The sequence below is a fragment of the Pelodiscus sinensis genome, chromosome 6, assembly GCF_052426305.1.
Source record: "Pelodiscus sinensis isolate ZL-2025 chromosome 6, ASM5242630v1, whole genome shotgun sequence".
NCBI lineage: Eukaryota > Metazoa > Chordata > Testudines > Trionychidae > Pelodiscus > Pelodiscus sinensis.
Window position 1 is genome coordinate 44,293,217 of NC_143057.1, and position 13,489 is coordinate 44,306,705.

The 13,489-nt window shown below is 40.9% G+C and overlaps 1 long non-coding RNA gene across 1 annotated transcript; it reads right to left on the bottom strand.

Moving 5' to 3' along the window:
* Window positions 1-10,791: 10,791 nt before the first annotated feature.
* On the bottom strand, window positions 10,792-13,140 carry LOC142830051 (uncharacterized). Its single transcript, XR_012905074.2, has 2 exons — window positions 12,843-13,140; window positions 10,792-10,980 (listed from the first exon to the last, which is right to left on the bottom strand). It is a non-coding gene; the product is annotated as an uncharacterized LOC142830051 (long non-coding RNA).
* Between the last annotated feature and the right edge of the window lie 349 nt (window positions 13,141-13,489).

Below are 13,489 nucleotides of genomic sequence, written 5' to 3' on the forward strand. Positions count from 1 at the left end.
AGCAAAGGTCCCAATCATTGGTCAGCTGAGGGGTTAAAACAGCCATCGCTACAATTTGGAGCAGTCAGAGGTCACGCATAGGTAGGACATCTTTGGGTTAGATCATGACTTCAGTAGTAGCAGGGCCCATTGTCTTCATCCTCGTCCTTCTTAAAAGTGTACATATATGATTTAAAAACATCTCTGAGGGGTTATTCTTGACTTAGCTTCTAATCAAATTGAGCCTGACACTTACAACTTCTTATGTCTGCTAGAATAAATTCAATGATAAAAAGGATTGTTTAATTTTTACCATAAACATTCATCTGACTTAAATTATTGTAGCTCTATTGATATCAATTTTATACAAGTTGAGGATTTGGCCTTGTGATCATATATATAAATGACCAGGGCTCAACAAACTGCAGTGAGAGCTACCTGCCAGCCCCGCACTGCACATGCGCCAGACCGGCACTGTGCATGCGCGCAGCACCGGTGAATGGGGTGCACGGAACGACCGGCTGAAATCTACTCACCACGGGCGAGTAGAAACAGCGGTTTGTCGAGCCCTGTAAAGTACTACTTTTCTTTAGTTTCTGTAGGCATCTTAGATGTAGAGGCTTTATAAACTGGTCAACTTAGAAGTTCAACTTTTTTTTTCTTGCATAGTTGAATTCTCAAAATGTTATCCTATATATCAAATATACATGCTAATTAGTTTTAATATCACTATAGCGATATCAGCTATTTGATTACTTATGTGCTTGATTAAAATCATATCTAGCATGAATCATAGGCTTTGGTCAATATGCGTTGCAACAAAAATTTCATTAAAAGATATTTCCTTGGCTTGATTTTGTTAAGTCTTCATTGTTTTCCTCTGCACTTGGTTATTTTTGGCTCAAGTGTATGATTAACAGTTTAACAATGTCCTATCAAGAATTTTAAGTCTATGTACAAAATTTTCTTTCTACTTGAGATATCCAACAAGACATTGAGTTTGTTTCTACATCTAAAATTTCTCCGTGGTTTGGCAGACCCATCGCTTTTGATGGCTATGAACCATATCTTAATTGGATAACCTTGTGGAAACTACACAGAACTTTCTCTAGATTTCATTTCCAATGTATAACTATCTGACTCTCAGCAATTATGACTACACAAATACAAAAATGCTTTAATTTCTTTCTTTGTAATTCCTCAGTGGTATAAGGCAGAATATGCATATTGGCTTTTACTGCTTTTTTTATAACCCCCATTCCAAATAAAGGATTTGGGTACATGTTTAAGCACTTGAATAATCTAATTAACTTTAAACATGTGAACAGTCAAGCACTGGGACCTTAAGAACTCCCCAGTGCCATTTGGCAAAAGTTCACTGTTCTCTCAGCAGCTCCTAACAGACCTGACAAACTCACAACATCTAAGATATTATGAAAATGGCATGTTCATTCAGAAGTCTCTTCTAAAGTTCTATATCATCTGAAAGCCGATAACACACTGGTCATTTAAGATCATTGTGAGGTCAGGTCAAGCTTTTCCAATACCCTGAACTTATGGCAGGACCAAGCACCATCAAGACCAGGGGTGGGCAACCTCAGCCTGGAGGCCAGATGTGGCTCCCAGCTTGCGCCTCAGAGCCCCCCTCCCAGCATTGGGGAGCCTGTGCTGGCACTCTAGCACCCCTGCTACTCCACCGCAGGGCTGGAGCACATAAAATCTGCTAGCCTGGGCCCCCAGGCTCCGGTGTGGGAGGGGAATGTGGGGAGTGTATTTCTCCTCAATCGGGGGCCATGTCTGTGGGTTTTTGTTATTGTTTTTTTGGGTTGGTGTCAGCCGACGGTCAGGGCAGTGAGTCCCTTATGACCGGCTGAAGTTCTTTTAAATTGTGCTTGGTTCTGTTACAGCAACTGAAGGAGTCAGGTTAAAGCTTAAACAGTTACTATTTTATTGTTACAGGGTAAACTTAGTTGTTAAATGCTACTACTGTGTTACAGGAAACACAGCCACTACAAAGGACAGGACAGAAATTACACTAATAAGTCACTAATAGGTACCATGAAACCCCTTTGGTTCTTTGAGCTCTTATTAAATGCATGCAAAATAGACACATAGCAGGTATATATTCTCACCCCTGTGTTCCAGACTTGGCGTGGCCAGTGTCTTTCTCTCGATCCCTCGGGAAGAAGTAGGGCGAGGTTGGGCGTCCCACAGACCTCGGGAGACAATCAATACCTGCCAGCAGGTATAGATGATTGGAGCTCAAATGGGGTGGGATACTGAACCTCTCTTTATACCCCTTGGGTTATGTAGGCTTCTTCCTGGTCTCAAGTGGCCAATTAGGAAAAATGGCTTTGAACACCAAGTTTCCCACGAAGGGTGCAAAGCATAATTCACACCTGGGAAAATGCAGGCAATGGGCACCTCTGGTATGTGATGGGCGAAGATTCTTCTCCTGGGACAGTGCAGGCGTGTCAATTACTGGTACTAGCCATCAGGGCGACGGGAGGCCCCGGGTCGTCAGTTAGCCCATTTACTGTCTGGTTTCTGTTTATGGTAGAGTCAGGGACAGGCAGCACACCTGCGTTCCCAGGGCATCAAAGGCTGACTGCCTTTCTCTTGCTCTCTGGGGGCAGGGGGTGAACAAGATGGGGTTCGTGTCTGGCTACAGTTGGGGAGGTTTTTTGGGGGGAGGGAGGTAGTGGCTTTTTGTTTTGTTTGTTTGTCTCTCATTTGTGTGCAGTTCCAGACTGATTTTTCTGTGGGTCAGCGGCCTCAACCCAAAAAAGGTTCCCCACCCCTGATCTAGACTATTCCAGACAGATGTCTGTCTAACCTGCTCTTAAAAATCTCCAGTGATGGATATTCCATCATCTCCCTAGGCAATTATTCTAGTATAGTGTTTCCCAAACTATGGGACGCGGCCCAGTACCGGGCTGCGGGGAAAAAAATACCGGGCCTCAGTGTGGCTGCCGGGGTGCTCTGGGCTTCCGGAGTGCCCATGCGGCACCGGGTCCCCCAAGGAGGATGCAGCCAGATGTTCAGGGCTCCCAACACAGAGGCGTAGCGAGGAGGAAGTGTGTGTGGGTGGGTGGGTGGGTGGAAGGGGCAGTTGCCCCTGGGCGCAGTTGCCCCCGGGCGCCACACTAGGGGGGTGCCGGGCTGGGGTGGGAGCAGAGCTCACAGCATCATGAGTTGCGGCAAACCTGGTCTATATGGAAATGCTCCCTGTAGGATTATGCTACTTCTGGTAGAAGTTTCCTATAGGAGCATTTCCTTACAATTGTACAGATAAGAAAATGCTACCAGTAGCACATTCCTATAAGGTAGAAGCTTTCTACATTACACGAGCGCTGTCGGGCCATGTGCTCCCTGTGCACCCAAGCCTCTGAGGCAGGGCCAAGCGGCAGGAGCAGCCACTTCAAATGTAGGGTTTAAAGGTTCAGGGCCCTGGAAATAATAAAGTATCAGTATCATGAGCACTCTGACATAATTTTACTTTTAAAACAGCATGGACAGGATCATCCAGTGCCCGCTTATTGAGGAAGTTGCAAACGAGTGGTGGGGATTGTGCTTAATAGAGTGGCTGTGAGTAGACGAGGTAAAAAAGAAATCAGAAAGAGAATGTGATCTGTATTGCTAAACTACTATTCACCTAAATCTCCTTCACTATTGATTAGTCCTTTAGCTACTATTTCTTTACAAAGGAAATAGAGATCTTAACATATTCAAGTTTTATTCATTCATATTTGTATTGTGCTCAAGAAAAGCAGTGAGGTCCCTTATCAAAATCTAAAAAGTATATATAATGAAAGGACTCTGAGGGTATGTCTACACAGCAGCTTTATTTCAGAATAATGACAGTATCGTGCGTGTCTATGCTCCAACCCTTTATTTCAAAATAATGTTGAGCTGGAGGACTTCTTACTTTGACTCCAGTAATCCTCATTTCATGAGGAGTAAGGGAAGTCAAAGGAAAAGTGTTCTTCCTTCAACTTCCTGCTATGTGGACAGTGCCAAAAGGCTAGTCCGTCGATTTTGATTTCAGCTATGAATTTAGTGTAGTGGAAGTCGCATAGTAAGCTGAAGTTACTATAGCTTAATTTGACTTTAGTCCTGCTGTGTAGACATACCTAACAGTTAGCAGAGAGAACACTACTGCAGCTATACCACAGATATTAAAAAAAAAATAGATTGAATAAGTCCCTGAAACCACATCATAACCCTCTTAAATAAGTCCCTGGTCCCACAGCCCTCCACAGGCCAGGTAGACATTTAGGAATGAGGCAACAGTCCCAGTAGCAAAGTGGATATCAGTCTCTGTAGACCGCATTAGCCATGGGCCCAATGCTAGCCCCATGGAAGCTGATGAGAATTTTGCCATTGACTTCATTGGAAGCAGGATTTTGTACATGATAGGATTAATTTGTAACAAGTATGAGCTAGTTTGAATGGGTGGAATGACAAGATTGACATATTGCTATAAAATGGGCATGATCTCTGGCCCTTGTTTTGGCAAAAATCTAATTGAAGAGAGATTGAATTTGATTTCACCAAGGGCTTTCCAAAGGTAAGGCTGTCAAGATCAAGGCCAGTATTTCTGCCTCCGACCTTATGAACAATAGTGAGAGCTGTAAGCCTGCATCTAAGAGCAACATTGAATCCTAAACACACTGCCTTTGAACAACCATTATTTGAATGACGTTCTCCGATGTTTGCAAATGTATGTTTCTAATTTCATCACTTCTGTATCTCACTCATTAGATTTGCTGTCTCTGCTGAAGAAAAGTTGCTTATTATTTGTTGTGCAGGAAGGTCATGCATTTCAACTGCAGTCTGTAGTCCTGAGCAGAAATTATGACTTAGTGACATTTATTCTATTTACTCTTGACTGAATTCCTTGCATGGCATGTTAGTGTGGAATACCAAGGGTTGTTTTTTTCATGGTCGCATACAGCCACATTTTTTTAGACTGAGCTAATTTCCTCTAATCTCTGAAATAAAAGGTTAATGATGGACTATTGATTAGGCTTCAAACTAAAGATGAACTTTTGGGGCTCTTTTCTTTCTAAACAAGTGATTTCCCTTGTTCCTCTGGGAATGCCTGGCTCCTAGAATGTCATAAATGTAATCAAACTGTCATCCTGCTGCTTGTGGTAACAAACACAGAAAGTGTAAGAGAGACTGCTTTACACCATAGATTACTGGGGTCCATTTAGTTTGAAAGGCTATTTGTATAAATCCCAACTGCTAGTGGGAAGTGTTTACAATGATCCTAGAATCCATTTTTCTGGCTTATTGGGGGAGAGGGGAACCCAACCAACCCCACACACAAATGAAATGAGGGTGTGGTAAATGTTTCTTTGAAGAAGGGGGAATTAATTACTCTCCACTCAGTCTGAAGAGTGGCATAGAATGATCACTGATATTTTTAATGCATTGCACATTTCTAAGGTGTTTGCAGCACCATGTAGTTGTTGTACCCCAAAACCCTATGTATAGTTTAAATAAAAAAGGAAAACATTTTTACCTAAGTTGTAGCTCTTCCTGGGTCCTACTGATGTGAATGGCCAACTACTTTAAGGCTTTCTCTACACTGGCACATTTTGTTGTCAAAAACTGTTTTAGTGATATAACAGTGAGCGTGCTTACTCTGAAATGCAACTTTTATCAGGAAAAATGCCCTGTGTGGGTGACAAACTTCTAGTCCTATAAGAAACTCTTGTTTTTTCCCCCTCCCTTTATTGTCACCAATGAGCCAGAGTGCACTCTGCTGTTTGTTTTGTCGAGAGAGCTGGCTTTATCCAGTACCCCATGACGTCTGCCCTGATGGCTGTACTCAGTGTTTTGTGATCTCATGCCCTGCAGGCATGTGCCCTTCCCCTTTCAAAGCTTTGGAAAGTATCTGACAGCTGAGTAATCTGCTCCATTTGGGGAACAAACAAGGAGCGAATCATTAGAATGCTTCTGTTCTTCCCTGATAGGGACATGACAGCAGGAAGACTCTTGCTGCAAGGGGGAAGATGGAGAGACTGTTATGCTGCTTTGACATCTCAGCATGGAGAGCTAACAGAGCTCCTCATGATGCTACTCCTAGCAGCTAAAAATGCTGTAGAATTCAGAGGCAATCCCAAGAAGTGCAGAGTTCAACTCTGCCTTCCCACAACATTGCTAACTGTGGGATACTTACGCACATTGCTAGCACCCTGTCAACAGATAGAGCAAGGCAATCTGGCCATGAAATGTTGACAGTGGGAGGCTATGAAATGTTGACAATGGTTTGATCTGTTCTTACTTTTGCATGTCGACTGCACTTTTGTTGCCAAATCTTCCCAATGTAGACATAGCCGAAGAGAATAACAGATCAGCAAGATACATCTAGGGTGCTAATTTTCAAGAGAATTCTTAGAACACTGGTTAATGGGCAACCTAAATAAAGGTACATATTTTACATTGTTCTCTGAGCCAAATCCTGGTCTTACTGATGTCAACAGTAAAATTCCCATTGATTTCACTTGGACCAGAGTGTGGTCAGGCTCTGACAGACAGTAGCTGGAACTGAATTCCAAAGCTGACAAACTCATCCTGCTTGTCATGGTGGGGACAAGCAGTTAGTGTGTTCTTTCTGAATGCAAGCTCTATGAGTAGGTATAGACTCATAGAATACTAGAACTGGAAGGGACTTCGAAGGTCATCAAGTCCAATCCTCAGCTTTCATAGCAGGACCAAGCACCATCTAGATCATCCCTGATGTCTATCTAACCTGCTCTTAAATATCTCCAATGATGGAGATTCCACAACCTCCATAGGTAATTTATTCCCGTGTTTAACCATCTTGATAGTTAGGAAGTTTTTCCTAATGTCCACCTTAAACCTCTCTTGCTGCAATTTAAGCCCATTGCTTCTTGTCCTATCATCAGAAGTCAAGGAGAACAATTTTTCTCTCTCTTCCTTGTAACACTCTTTTAGATACTTGAAAACCACTATCATGTCCATGGTCTTCTCTTTTTCTAAACTAAACAAACCCAGTTCTTTCAGTCTCCCCACATAGGTCATGTTTTCTAGATCTTTAATCATTTTTGCTGTTTCTCCACATCTTTCTTGAAATGTGATCCTCAGAACTGGACACAATACTCCAATTGAGGCCTAATCAGGCAGAGTAGAGTGGAAGAATTATTATTTATATCTTGCTTGCAACATTCCCGTTAATGCATCCCAGAATCATGTTTGTTTTTTTTGCAGCAGAGTCACAATGTTGACTCATATTTAGCTTGTGATCCACTATGACCCCTAGATCTTTCTGCAGTACTTCTTCCTAGACAGTCACCTCCCATTTTATATAAGTGTTCCTTCTTAAGTGGAATATTTTACATTTATCCTTATTAAACTTCATCCTATTTATTACCTCAATCATTTCTCCAGTTTGTCCAGATCATTCTGATTTATGACCTATCCTCCAAAGCAGATGCAACCCCTCCAGCTTGTTGTTATCTGCAAACCTATGCCAATATCTAAATTGTTGATGAAGACATAGAATGGGACCGGTCCCAAAACTGATCCCTGTGGAAACCCACTTGTTATGCCCTTCCAACATAACAATGGAACCATTTAAAAACTAAGCTCTGAGAATGGTTATCTAGCCAGTTATACACCGACCTTATAGTAGTCCCATCTAGGTTGTATTACCCTAGCTTATTGATAAGAAGGACATGTGAGTCCATATCAAAGCAGTTGACCAGGTTTACTGTATGGAATCCCTTCCAGATACCAAGACTGGTTGTCACTTGCACCGAAACCAGATTGGGGTGGAAAAGGTAAGGCTGAAACAGAAGACCACAATGGCTATCTAGCCTAGGCCAGAATCTCTTTCGCCACAATGGAAGCCAATCACCCAGCCTCAGCATCACCCATATTAGCAATTGTAATGAAATGCTAAATTGTATTATACTGTTCAGACATTACGGGTAAAACAACTTATTTAAATGACCAGCCACACCTCGCAGCACATTACAGGATCTTACGACAAAGCCATCTGGTGTGTCTATAAAAAAAGCTCTATCTTCAGTTTGTATCACCTCTGTCTTCAGAGGCTCATAACAGCGGTTGTAGGTATATGACGACCAGATGTTCTGACTTCTTAAGGACGGTCCTGATATCTGGGGCTTTGTCTTATACGGTAACTATTACCTCCCACCCCATCCCGATTTTTCACACTTGCTGTCTGGTCACTCAAGGTTGGTGTACAAGACCATGCAGAGCCTAAGCTTAGAGGCAGTATGTCACCTTTCCTCATGCTGCAGAGAATGGGAAAGGAAAGGAGGCAAGGAAAGACAGAGAAGAGGTGACATGTGGAATGCTGCCTTAGTAGAGGACCTGAAGCTGTCTTCACTTCTCTGGCTTGCAGGGGTGAGCATTCTGTGTGATGGGGAACAAAATGGGTACAACACACAGGTGTGTTGGTTACATAATCCTAGCTGTTGAGCCTCCTACTTTACATGCTATCTCCAGATTATTAACTCTTGTGGGTAGGACTTTCTTCTCTGTTTCTTTACACTGCCATGAGTGAGAATATTCTCTTTTCTATATTTTAATTGTGGCCCAGTTATAATGATCCTTGTGGAAAAAAGGCAAAGTGTGGAAAAGAATTAAAAGTGTAAATTCTTTATGTTCTTAAGTCTTGTAAGGTTGCATCCTGAATTAGTAACTGTGGCTAAATTCAATCCCAGTGTAACTCTACTGACTTCAAAGGAGTTGTACAAGGGAACAATTTGGGCCTGTGTATTTGAATGTTGCTTCTGCAAAGTGTACCACAAACACATGTCTGATGGGCAATTGGAAATGTCAGGGTGTTTTATAATACCATAGAATAACAAGAAGCTCTTGGTACAGCCTGCCCTGTAGACAAGGTGAAATCAAGGGTTCTCTGAAGTTAATGGGAACTTTGCAATTGATTTATGCCAAGGACAGGATTTCACACATACTATTCGCACCTCAAAATATAATTCCTATTCAGCCCTTAAATGATAAAAAGAAGCAGAAGACTAAAATGAAAAACTTTATTTGAAAGACACAATTAAAGAAAACTTTGAGGGCTCTTGATTTGAAACAAAAATTTAAAAGAATCCATAGCAATATGGCGGTGTTAATGATCTGGAAGATTTCTTTGTTTTTCAAATGAAATTATAAATGTCACTAAATAATTCTGAAGAAGAATGTGAAGACTTTTTCCCCATGATGAATTTGGAACATCAATTTAAATCTGATTCAACATAAAGTTGTTGAGTGGTTTGAAATAAAGAGCCATTTTATACATTTTTTTTAAATACATGAAATGTAACAAGTCCACACCCGCACCCTCACTGACAGCTTTCTGTGGGAGGTATATTTGTAACCATCTAAAAATAGCTCTTCTGTTTCCTATTGAATAGTTTTTGACCATGTGCAAGTGCCCAATGTGTGACTTTGTGCACTGCAGAAAGGTCTGGATCATTTTTAAAGATTATAGGAATGGTTGAAAGGAGTGGTGTAGTTTGAATATAGGACTGGATACCAGCAAATTATGAATTCTAATTCTAGCTCTGAGACAGAGCTTCCCTTGTGATTTAGGCCAAGTTATTTAATCTCTCTGCTTCACTTTCAAAATAGGGATAATACTTATTTTACAAGGATATAGGAAGGATTAGTTAGTTAATGGAGGGGGAAAGAGGGCAACTGCCTCAGGGTCCAGTGATTCTATAGAGGTGGAACCTGGAGCCCTGGACTGTATCGCTGCCACTGCTCAAGAGTAGATATATAATGGGGGCAGAGGATGAATTTTATAATAAACTACAAGATAAGCACCAATGACTTACAGTATTTTAAATATACTCATATAGGACCCTATTCATATCAACAGCCAAACTTTCTTTTAACAACATTGGGAAGAAGATTGGAGCCATAGTTTCCCTTCTTGGCTAAGGAAAACAGTCACTTTGGTACAGTTTTTATCAGGTTTTTTTTCATTTGCTTTTATTAATGTCTTCTTCTTTCATAGGAAAATGCTGATTCCTGTTTTAACATTGGACTGCATCTCAATGGAATTCTGTTAAAAAGATATCAGTCTGAAATTCTTTCAAAAACACGGGCAAGAAAGTTGTTTAAGTCCGCTAAAACTTCTGGAGCACAAATTAGCAAGTGGAAGTAATTAAGACAGAAATGACTTGGTTCCCTAATTGAAGAAGTCATCCAGCATGAGGTCATTCAGTGTTAGTATTTAATTGCTTTCAGGATGGCTCACAGTGTGATGCTCTTGCTCCATCCCTTTCTTCACTCCCCAAAAATCCTCCAAGTATTTCTAGAAGAATGTATTTGTCTGCACACTGTTGGTCTGTTTTAAGTTCATTTAATTAAATTAGCTAAAATTAAAAAGCAGAGTTTATAATCTCAGCTTTGGCTTTTTTCTTTTATACATTCAGGTCTGACTCCGGTTGGGATGGGGAGTAGTCACATAGCATACTTAAGGAATATTCACATCACATGATGGTACCTGATGTCTATGCTTGATATGGCCGTCCATTGTTTGAATAGTTATGGGTAAGGTGTATGTGGTGAAGATGTTCTTTTATAATACTACAGACAAAGTCTGGTAAGGCACTGTGTTCTTATCGCTTCACTATAAGTATCAGGTTCCAAGACTTCATGTAACTGAAACAAAAACTTTAATATTAAAATTAAGCCAAATCAGTATTAAAGTCTCTCATTTGAATTTTCTAAAATTAAATAAATGTGGGCCACATTCAAATTATAGTAATAGAAATGCATAGAACACCACAATGAGAATGAAGCATTTATTTGTCAAAATGAGCAAATTCCAGAGATTGGACCAAATCTTGCTGTCCTTATTCATGCAGGTAGTCATGTTTCAGAATAGTTTAATCTGGTATCTTTCTTTGGCTTTTATGTCTTCATTCTGTTATAGTAGAGTGGTGAACACTTTGGGAATGGTGGTTGTTCATAAGAACTCTTGGGGAAAAAAACAAAACTTCTTTCAGAAATTTACAGCTGAACACAGACTTAATACAGTTTTAGAGTTTTACTATGCAGAAGAAAAATACTGCTTTTAACCATCTTGATTTAAATGAAACAAGCACGGAAACAGTTTCCTTGTCTTGTCAAATATATAAAGTTAGTAAGCTGTATTTAACACAGCACTATCTTATATTTGTCCCCCTCCCCTTTTTTTTGTCTCTGCTGCTGACTCATTGTGTACTTTTGGCTCCAAATGAGGTGTGTGTGGTTGAATAATCTGTTCATAAATCTAGTGTTCATAACTCTGAGGTTCTGCTGTAACTGTCTTCATATCTAATCACTCCTTCTGCACCCTTTGGTAGCTCTTCCTATTCATTTTTGCAGGTAGCTTGGGAGAAGGGGGAAAACACATTAATGATACACTAATGTATTTGCTTCCTTAGTTAAAACAATAAAGCAGTAACACAATTCAAGAAACAAATTTAAATGAGTTTGAATAGGAGAGAATTTTGAAATGTTGCCCATATTTAATCCCATTATTTTCCATTATATCGGGGTCGGCAACTTTTGCAAACCAAAATTGTAAAATTCAGAAAAAGTGGTCAACAAAGAGCCCTATAGGAATGCCCATTTGCATGACTGAAAATATACAACTTAATGTTATTGATAATTGACATGATGATTAATAGCATAAATGAACTTTGTACTCACAGACTTTATTTAATGGGTCTTCTGCTGTTGTATCTTCTTACACATGTCAAATCCAGCTTCATGCACACATTCAAGCTGTCCTCTGTCAATCTTACGGCAGGGGGTTGGGGATGTGGGGGTGCAGGAGTCTGGATTAGGTTGTTTGAGGGGCTCAGGTGCAGGGGGCAGTGCACTGAGGGTGGGAAGTAGAGTATGTGGGGGGAGGACCCTAGGGCCAGATTACCTTGCCTGACCTAGGCTGGATTGCTGCACCTTGGCAGCAGTGGCTAGATGAGGGCCTGGACTAGGATTGCCACTTCCAGATCTTGGTCTCCCCTCCTACCCAGGCTGCAGCAGGAGATGGGAGGTGCCACCAGCCCTTTCTGTGGCCAGATGGGAGTTGGACTGCAGGGCCTTCCTCAGGATCAGGGCCAGGGACAAGATGCTGCCTGATTGGAGCCTTGTTAGCTAGGTTGCCATGGGAGCAGCTGCACTGCAGCTCCAGTCCCAGCTCCCACCATGCAGCCTGCCTCAGGAGCAGCTGGGAAACCACCATCAGCTTCCCTAGGATTGGAGCTGTTTCCAGGGCAGGAGCAGCCAGGCTGCCATCAAGCCCACTCTGGCTCCAGCTCCAGCACATGGCCGGGGAGAAGCAGTGCTGTGGCTTGGGCACATTTAAATTGTAAAAGCTAAAGCTATAAAAACATTAAGAACATTGCATATCAAAATATGGAAAGAAAAATTCTTAAATCAAATTATGTTCCTAAGAATTCTTTTCTTATCTGTAAATTTGGATTATTACAGATAGAAACATTTTTGTTTTGTTTTGTGTTTCAATTGTGAAATTGATGTTTACTGACATTTCTTGATTACAATTCTAGCCCTTCCATGCTTAAATATAAATCAAAATAATGAATATCAATTAAGCCATCAAAACCTATTTGAATTGGGTTGTTTTCTGATCATGTGGTCATTTCTTGATCTCGATACACTTCTTGTGCTATGGCCCGTTGAGCTGTTGTATTCGGTATTCTCCCCAGAGCATGGGTTCACTGTTCTTTCTGTTTTTCATGCACTGTTAGTAGTGCTCTGGATGCTCACAAACAATTAGCCAATAAGCCTTCCTTAGATTTTTTTAGATGCCTTCTTTCTCCTACAGGACTCACCTTCTGGGTACACCTACACTACCAATGGATTGATGGTGTGGCAATCGATCACTAGCCCTGATAAATCGACTGTTGGATACACTCCTGTCGGCTCTGGTACTCCACTGGAAAAAGAAGCTTAAGATAAGTCGAAGGGAGAGTTTCTCCCATTGACCCAGTGCAGTATAGACAACTCTATAAGTTGACATAAGGTATATAGGCTCCAGCCACATTATTCATGTAGCTGGAGTTGTGTAAAGTAGGTTGACTTTACTCCATTGTGTAGAACTGGCCTGAGATGTGGTTACAACACATGACATTCAGGTGGATATGATAGCTGAAAATAAGAAGTTCACAAGATATTGAGATGGATACATAAACCAAGTGTGTAGCTTCCATAATGAAAGAAAAACATATCCAGCAGAAAAAGTTAAATATTGATCAAAGCATGGAATTTTCCATTTAGTGGCTATGTTTATGTGCATTTATGGCTCTTCAGTGGTTGGCTGGTCTCTTTTAAAAGAAAAATGGAAAGAAGATTATATGATTGTATAAGGTAAATAAAAAATTATGCCAAAAGTATAAGCAGAATTGTTTGTCTATGTTGAGATAGTATGTCTGCTAATGCTAAATACGATAATGACAACTTTTGTATCAGCTACATGTCT